Genomic DNA, 9,917 nt, shown 5'->3' on the forward strand with positions numbered 1-9,917 from the left:
ATTGCTTCTCTATTAAGAAAAATAATAATAAAACTAATTATGGTAAGGTTTTGAAAAGTCATGCTATGGATTTACACTTTAAAGTAGTTATAATTTTAGGGTCCATTGATTAAGAAAACATATGACAAGCAGCTATTATCATTTTATTAAATCTTTAAAATACCTATCTTTAGAATAGCAACTACACACGTTTGAAATATACTAGCATATGTGTCTGCCAAGAGGTTATTATGCTTTCTTGGATTTGTTAAAATAGTCGTGGCCACACATAAGCCTGAGGCACATACTATGAGCCATGGATTAACCAGTAAAGTGTCCGTAAAGGTGAAGCTATATTTTATGTAGTAGCAATTAGTGCCTTTGGCTCCTCCTACTCTTGAAATTACAATAAGATTGTGTCAGAATGCTGGTGTTGTTAATATAACTCTATCAATGGCAAGCCACATTTTAAAAGACTATTTAAAATGAAAAATTGTAAATAGTATGGAATCCACAATTAACATGGAATCCAGTCCTATTAAATAATTTCATTTTAACTTTTCTCACTGCTTTTTTAATCACAACTGAACTGTAAACTTGAAAGAGGATTATGATAATGAAATCATTTTTCATCTTTTCTAGATGTAATTTTCCCAGATTTCCTATTGACTGCATTTGAAATAACTTAGTCCGTGATGTTGACAAAGCTTTTAAATTTGAAGAAACATACTTACTTGTACTATGAACAAAATAGTCACTCACTGAAATTATGTTTGTAAAATATATATTTTTTAATTTCTGGACTCAGTCATGTATATTCAGGAAATGTAAAGTATCTGTTAAGATCCACAATCATTTGTGATATGTTTATAATATATTGTTCTCTGAGGTATAGATGACATTAATTTCAATAGTCATTCATGCATTCATTTATCTTTTGTTCAGAAAATGTTTGTCTATCACTATGTACTGGGTACTGAGAAAATGACAGTGAACAAAACAATGTCTGTGCCCCCATGGAGATTAAATTCCATTGTATGCTGGTCTCTGGCCACAGGAGCTGAATGTCTAGTTAGAGAGGAGCCAGTTATGACCAAAATTCTTTCAGAACAATATAATACCTCCTACAACTGACTTTCACCTGGAAAATGACATATAGGTAAAACAAGGTATTTAACATTTTACTAGGTGGTATCAGTGAAGGAACCAGTGACTGCCCTAGAACCATTCCATTTCAAAGCCAGAAGGCATCTTTGAGATTATTTCATTTTTGTTTCAATTATTTGCTTTAATCCTTGTTTTTTTCTGTTAGAATGAAAAAATGAAGGTCCAGAAAGTCACAAAGCAGATTTGAGGCGTTGCTGGGAGAAGCCTCCACTCCCCTATTGGGGTAAGAGTCAGCTGTTCTCCCTAAATTGTCTGAAGAGTTTTGTACCCATTATGCACACCTACAAAGCATGCATACACCATAGCTGGTCATTCTGCAGTTATTCATATCATAGGAAAAAAGTTAGCTGTGGTATACCCTTATATGAGGTAGTGAAAATATATTTTACCTTACAATACATTGATTATATATTCACTTCAGGCACTCATCTACCATATATAACACAAAGTTCACTTAAATTATTTGCATTTTGGAAAAGCAAAAAAAAAAAAAAAAAGTTGAAAAAGTCCTAGATGAAAGTATTCAGATCCGTCATGCTTCAGCTGTATACCTGCTGAGGTTTTTCATAGGCTCATCATTGCCTAACACATTGAGCTTTACCTGGGAAATAAACTCTTTTTGACTTCTTATTTGGATTTCAAATAATAAAGGTGAGATGTGAAAAGTAAGGGATGAAGCCCTCTGGACCCAGGAACATGTTTGCAGTACAAAGATGCCATCCCCTGGAGTCATGGATTAAGTCAGGAAGGTAGAGACCAAAGCATTATCCAGGAACTCACTGCAACAATTGTCTCTGTTGAGATAAACTGGTGGATGGAATAGGATGGCAGAACTAGTAGTAATGAGGACAGACTTAACTCTTAAGTCATTGATTATTTGGATCAGTAAGTATATTGAACAAAATAATTAACTCCCACTTAGCAAAATGTCAAATGGGAAATATTGCAGAAACCTGAAATAGGCTAACAACAATTAAAGAATGAACAGGAAAAAAAAAAAAGCAGTTCCATGTTTCAGAGTGATTATGGAAGTTAGACAATTACACGAATATTGCATGAATGGGAAAATGAAAGAGTAAGAAACAGGACAGCCATGACAGTCATTTATTTTTCTTCGGGACAACCACCGTTTTGGGGCAGGTACAACATATGTGCCTGTGGACAGAGGAGTGTTTAAAAGGTAGCATTGGGTTGACATGCGAGGCAATCTGTTCTTTCCATTTCCTTTCCATGGCTTCAGCATTGCTTTCTAAGTAATCGACCGCATTAATTTTTTGAGTAGGTAATTTCCTTTTTCCTCTCTTTAAAAATAATTGTTTATGGCTGTCCTGGTGCCAAAAATATCACAATCCCATGTTCAGGAAGGAGATTGCCATGAACAGGGATTGTGGACTCCCAAAGATGTTCTCCTGCCCTGTGTCTGGGCTTCCTGATTCTTTACAATCTTGAACTTGGAGAAGGTTGGAAACAAAAGATTTATTAGTTTCAGTCCATTGAATCTCTTCACTTCCAGAACTACACCTTTATTTATTTGCCTTTTTTCCTAAAAATATTTAAAAGTCAATCCTAGTTGGAAATTATTATTATTTTTTTTTTTTTTTGAGACAGGGTCTTACTCCAGTTGTCCAGGTTAGAGTGCAAAAGCACGATCTCTGCTCACTGCAGCCTCCATCTCCTGGGCTCAGGTGATTCTCCCGCCTCAGCCTCCCAAGTAGCTGGGACTGTAGGTGCAGACCACCACACCCAGCTAATTTTTTTGTATTTTTAGTAGAGATGGGGTTTTGCTATGTTGCCCAGGCTGGGTCTCAAACTCCTGAACTCAAGTGATCTGCCCACTTTGGCCTCTCAAAGTGTTGGCATTACAGGTGTGAGCCACCATGTCAGGCCGGAAATTGAATTGCTTTTTTAAATAAAAGTGCTTCATCTTCTTTTGAAATTGTGGGTTCTCAATACTAAAAGTCACTATATCAAGTTGTCAATTGCTGTGTAACAAATAACCCTAAAAAACAGCAGCATAATGCAACACACGTTCATTATCTCATAGTTTCTGTGACTCCAGGTGAGGCTGAGTTGGGTCGTCGGCTTCAGGGTCTTAGGGTGTGGACTAGGGCTGTGGACACCCAAGATTTGACTGGGAGGGGATCTGCTTCTAAACTCACATTGCTGATGGCAGGATTCAGTTTTTCACAGTTTTTCAGTTTTGTGGGGATGAAAGCTGAAGGTCTTCTCTGTTGGCCAGAGACCATCCTCAATTCCTTGTCATTGGACCTCTCCAACATGGCAGCTTGCTTCGTCCAAGCCAGAAAGAGTGTCTGCTAGCAAGACGGAAGTTATAGCCTATAACCTAACCACAGAAGTACCACCTCTCTTCACCTTTGCCCGATTCTGTTGGTTAGAAGCACCGTTGTAGGGTTGGGGAACGCCTGGGAGCAGGATGAAGGGATCACTAAGATCCATGTTGGAGTTCCACATAGCACCGTCATTTTCTTAATGAGTAGTTCCAGTCTAGGTTTTCAATTTACTCAGAGTAGATTTAAGGTTCTGTATTCATATCCCAGCTGGACTACTTAATATTATTAGCTCTGTGACCTCGGGTGTATTATTTAACCTCCCCTAAGCCTCACTTTCTTCATTTGTAAACATAAATCTGTAAAACGAGGATAAAAGCAATGCTCTCTCTTAGAGTTGTTTTGAAAGTTAATTAATTCTTGCAAAACAATTAGCATACTGCTCAGAGAATGAAATATTTTCAGTTGTCTAAGTTTTTCAGAATGCTGAAAGGCTTATAAACTTGTTTCTAAGTAATTTTTAATTTAGCATTTTGGTTGAAATGTATCTGAAATGCATTACATAGTGTCTTCCTAAACAGTTTATGCTAATTGAATTGAACCTTGGTAATTTATGACCCTCGTGTAAAATCTAATTATTGCTTTATGCTGATATACCATGATGTACAGTGGCTTTTGAGATGTTTGAAGTTATTTCCCCTCTTAAATGGCCCCAGATTGCTCTGACTTTTGAGTCCTTGTTTTAATTTGCTTTTTCTTGCTTGCTCTAATACTGCTGTCAAGTACATTTCATTTTTATCACTGGGCTATCTCTAGCCACGCTTCCATCTCCCAAAATTTTGGTTTCTAATCCCTTGTGGACTTAAAATGGAGAGGCAATATAGTACTTAAGAGCATAAGATAATCCTAGGTGTAAATCCCAGTCCTTCCCACTTGCTGCCTGTGGATACTACTTAACTAAGTGCTTAATCACCCTGTGCCTTAGTGTATATCATCCATGAAATAAGATGTAATCCCCCTGTGCCTTAGTGTATATCATCCATGAAATAGGATGCTGTTTTTATTTACAGTAAGTTAAATCCTGCTTATATAATGAGTAGTATATGGTAGACATGTGATAAAGTCAGCTATTGTTACTTAACAATTTACATAAATAAGTATGTTAACATTTTCTGAAATATAAGAAGATACAGGCTGCAAATTTCGCCCTCTTTTTGGACCAAAGTACATTGGTATCTGTAAAATTTTTGGCGAGTTCTAGGTTATTGGTCTTTTGTTGAGAGACTACATCTAATATAATTTGTGGTAAGTCCCATAGGAAACCCTTTGATGAAAGGACATCCATAATAGTAATCTCATAATACTACTTAGGTTACATAGAATGATTTTCTTTCTCTACATCAGAGCATTATTTTTTATCTCGGTTTTATAGGTTTCTATTCTGAGGAAGGTATTTGAACTCACTTTTGTGTTGAAAACAAAATACATGATGTTCAATTTAATCCAATTATTATAATTATTGTAATAATCCAATTGTTATAATTAATAACAATTATAAACTGTATTGGGCAGAGTTATCCAGAGAGAAAGAACCAACAAAAAACATATAGCTAGAGATGTATGAGTAGGGATTTATTATGGGAATAGGCTCCTGCAATTCTGGTGGCTAGTCCCACAATATACTGTCTGCAAGCTGCAGGGCCAGGAGCACTGGTGATATAATTTAGTCTGAATCAAAGGCCTGAGAACCAGGGGAACAGATGGCATAACTTTTAGTCTAAGGCTGAATGGAGGCCTGAGAACTTAGAGGACTGCTGGTGTAAGCCCCAGAGCTTGAAGGCTCTACAGTTTGGAGTTCTAATATCCAAGGGCAGGAGAAGAGGTGTCCCAGTTCCAGAAGAGAAATAAAGCAAATTCACCTTTTGTCTGCCTTTCTGTTCTGTTTGGGCCCTCAGTGGATCGGAGGGCACCCATTCATGCTGGGAAAGGGTGGATCTTCCTTACTCACTCCCTTGATTGAAATGCGCATCTCTTCCAGAAACACTCTCACCCACAGACTCAGAAACGCTTTACCAGCTATCTGGGTATCTCCTGGTCCAATTAAGTTGACACCTAAAATTATCTATCACATAAACCAAAGAGTATGAATATGTTGTTGGAAAGTGTTTCATAAAATGGAGACTGACCTCATATTTCAGGTTCCATAGATCAGAAGCAGGACAACATGATGTGAATGAAGAACATTTCCTGTATTTTAACCACAAGATACTATTACTATTTGAATACATATCAGTTAGATTAAATGAAAATATAAGTATAGAGAGATGTGTTTTCCCATCATTTTCTCATAACTGAGATGAGTGTCACCTTTTGGCTAAGAGATAAGCATTGTAGAAGTGAACATTATAAGCAGACAGGTGTAAAGAAGTAAGAAGGGAAAAGGAAATGAGGAAAAGTACAGAGGCCTCTAGGATCCATAAAGGTTAGAGTATGTGCCTGTGATGCGGTGGGATAGAAGTTAGTACCTCAGAAGTTCTGAGGGGGTCTTAAGAACAGGACCATCAGCCCTGATGTCAGACCAGTTAGTTTCAAATCCCAGCTTTTTCATTTATTAATGTTTGGGCTTAGACAAGTGATTGACCATCCCTGCATTTTAGTTTCCTCATCTGTGATGAAGACCACTATAGCATTCACTCCACAGGGTATTGGGAGCACTGAACTAGTAATTGGGAAAATTACTCTTAGCAGAATGCTGGGCATATTGTAAATTGTCTGTGTATTTTGCTGCCTTACCATAATCTAGAGCAGAAGTTTACAAACTTTTCCTCTAAAGGGCCAGATTGTAAGTATTTTAGTCTTTGGAAGCCAAGAGGCAAATTGCAAATATTATGTATGTCTTTACATAATAAGAGATAAGACAAATTTCTACAAAATGTTTATTGATGAAATTCAAAATATAATAAAGTAATTGAATAAAAATTATCATATTATAGATTCACTAACGAGAAGAATGGAATTCTTTTGAGGAGGAGATGACATTTCCCTTAAATGGGATTCAAAGTTACTATTCTCTAACACCAATTTTTCCAAAAGTGTTCATCTGTAAAAACCCTTCTTGGTGCACAGTGAGCTATATACAAACAGCCAGTGGCAGCCAGATTCGACCTGAGAGCTATGATTTGCTGTCTCCAGAACAGTGGTTCTCAATTTTTCCTTTATGATCTTGGTACTAAGACATATATCAGTGAACATGGATGACATTCACAAATGTTACGCACTCCCAAGACCATACCAAGATTTACCCAATCCCCAGCACAGTAGCTGCAATCACACACTTTTGTCTGACAGAAAAGAACAAGCACATCAAGCAGAGACTTTAGTGTTACGATTAATATAGTAACAGATGCCCAAGATGTGCATCACAACTGATCATACCTAGCCAGTGTATTATGACACCAGGTTCTCTGAATAGTTGTACTATTCAGAACAAGTCCTCCCATTCACAACCTAAAGTGACAATTCAAATCTGCAAGAAACTTTCGAAAGAAGGAGGTTGTATTGTAGTGCAAGCAAAGGGAGATTCTTTTTTCTCTTTCATGTGCGGGGAATGATAAAATAGAGAGCTGAGGTCTAGGGTCAGTGACACCGTGTTTCCTCCCACCACAATAATGCCCAATTATGTACCAATTGATGGCTCTTTCCTGAGTTCCAGGAGTGTGAATCCATCCGCCTGCTGGGAATCTCTGCCTGGATCACCTTTGGGTATCTCAAACTCACAGTGTAACACTGAATTCATCATCAAGCCCCACCCCCAATAGGTCTTGTATCTGTACCTTGCTCTCCAACCCCACTCTCATTTCCTCGTCCAGCATCTCTTACACGACCATGCTTACAGTATACAGTAGCTTTCTGGTTTCAGATAAATCAAAGTTAGTTCCCATGGTCTCTGGGACCTGAACCAACACTCCAGCCTCGTCTCTCATCCCTCTCCCCCTGCCCCGCCCAATGGCACCATAGAATTGCCTGGTATTCTCTGCAAACACCATATTGTTTCTTAGCTGCTTCTTTGCTCCTGCTTTCCCCTTTGCAGATAATCTTCCCAGTTCCCAAATATGAAATGCCTTACATCTGCCTCCTAGCCTTCCATGAAACATTTTTTCCCTCATCCCAAAGGCAGAGTTTGGGTCTGCTCCTCTGTATTCCCAGTATGTCTTAAGCATGAGTTATACCCACTATATTGAATGTAGTAGTGCTTTGATATCTCTGTCTTCCCACCTACACACTGAGAATCTTGAGAACTAGGAGTGTGTCTTCATTTTTGTATCCCTAGACGGGGATTCTTATATAAAGAAAGCACCTAGTCAAGGTTGACTGATTTAATTAGCTCTGCAGAACTGGCCTGCGGCCACTATGTTTATCTGAGCTTTATCACCACGAGGCAGAGGGAGTGAACACAAGTGAGTAGCCAGGAGCCAAATCTAATATTTAAAAGGCTGCTTTGGAGATTTCGTTTCTATTGTCATGTACAAGTTCATGATTGTTTTGAAATAAAACTTGTTAGGATTTTAAATTTGACTTTCACTATCTCTGGCATATTCTTCTTTAAAACATATTTACTCTTCCCAAATAGAGTAATTCATGACTTTCCTGTCTAATTTTGTCTCAGATTTGATTTTGATTTTTCTCTGTCTTCACAAAACCAAAGAAATCATAGGCAGAATAATTGAACTTTTCTAATCTTTAGGCTCTAATAAAGAAACTTGATACACACTGTAAACCCACCACTACATTCTACCATGACAAGCAGAACAACCTGAGAAGAATACAGTTTTTTTTTCTCTAAACAGCCTTGGTTTTCCTTGTCACACCACTAATAAACAATTCTGTTATAAAAATATATAATTTTCTCTTTTTTTTCCTGTTTCTATTTCTTCAACTTTTATTTTAAGTTCCGGGGTACCTGTGCAGGATGTGTAGGTTTGTTATATAGGCAAACATGTGCCATGTGCTATGGTGATTTGCTGCACAGATCAACCCTTCAGCTAGATATTCAGCTCAGCAGCCTTTAGCTATCCTTCCTGATGCTCTCCCTTCTCCTACATTGCCTCCGACAGCCCCAAGTGTGACACCCCCATGTGTCCGTGGGTTCTCATTGTTCAGCTCTCACTTGTAAGTGAGAATATGTGATGAAAAAAAATCTGTAATTTTTATTCAAAAGACTGCCTTAAGCAACTATAAAACAATTTAACACAATTTTACCCTAAGGTTAACATCCACAGCACATCACTGAACCAAAGTTAAGACTGCGCTCAGATTTGCTAATCTGGAGATTGTGCCTGCCTCCAAGAGGCATCGTCTTTCCAGTGTGAGGAAGGCTACAACTCAGTGGAACTGCCTCCCCAAGACCCAGAACCACCATGGGTACTTCGTGTGTGCATCTTGATTGTAGATGTCCAGGGCTACTCTAGAGGTAAGGAAAAGTGGAGACAACAAAACCAGCAACCATACATGGAAGATAAGATAAAACATTTAGAGGTTCATTATAGCAAAAGAAAAATTTAAACAATTTCCTAGAGAACTTCTGTTTTTATTTCTTATTTCACGCCTTTGCTAACTAATTTGCTATTATTTTTGACAATCTTTTATTAGTAATATGTATAATAATTAGACTCCAATATCATGAAACTGGGAAGATAAATATTTGATGACAAAAACAAATGCCCTTGGCAAAGCATACACACAGATTATATTTAAATACACTTCGCGACTGTTCATAAATGTCTTTAGAACCTAAAACAGGAGGAATGGGTGTGTGATGTGGTAAGAAATTTCTTAGTAGTCATACATTTTTAATACTTTTTGTTATGTTTGCTTCAAGAAAAATTTACTTTTGTCATGTAGTAAATTTGTCATGATCTTATCTCTTCAACTTCATAGTAATAGTATTTGAAATACACAATAGATCCCACTGCTTTGGTTAACACGTCCACAGTTTAGTGTCAGCAGTAGAAATGGTTGTTTGGTTTTACACTGATGTAGAGGGAAATGAGTACCTTTAAGTGATGTTGCTTTTTCCCCAGGTGTTTGGATACCCTACTACTTTACAGGTAGAGTGAATTCTAAAGGCAGGTAGATACCTATCATTTGCCTAAAGAGTGACATTGCCAGCTAGGCACAGTGACTCACATGTGTAATCCCAGTACTTTGGGAGGCCGAGGCAGGCAGATCATGAGGTCAGGAGATCGAGACCATCCTGGCTAACATGGTGAAACCCCATCCCTACTAACAATACAAAAAATTAGCCTGGTGTGGTGGCAGGCGCCTGTAGTCCCAGCTACTCGGGAGGCTGAGGCAGGAGAATTGCTTGAACCTGGAAGGCAGAGGTTGCAATGAGGTGAGATCAAGCCACTGCACTCCAGCCTGGGCGACAGAGTGAGACTCCACGTCTCAAAAAAAAAAAAAAAAAAAAAAAAAAAAAAAAAA

At 37.9% G+C, this 9,917-nt stretch overlaps 1 protein-coding gene across 1 annotated transcript in view; it reads left to right on the plus strand.

Moving 5' to 3' along the window:
- Positions 1 to 9,917, plus strand: part of FBXL7 (F-box and leucine rich repeat protein 7) — a 438,958-nt gene that overhangs the window by 262,692 nt on the left and 166,349 nt on the right. The gene's annotated exons all lie outside the window — the stretch shown is intronic.

This window comes from Piliocolobus tephrosceles, chromosome 4, assembly GCF_002776525.5.
Source record: "Piliocolobus tephrosceles isolate RC106 chromosome 4, ASM277652v3, whole genome shotgun sequence".
NCBI classification, from domain to species: domain Eukaryota; kingdom Metazoa; phylum Chordata; class Mammalia; order Primates; family Cercopithecidae; genus Piliocolobus; species Piliocolobus tephrosceles.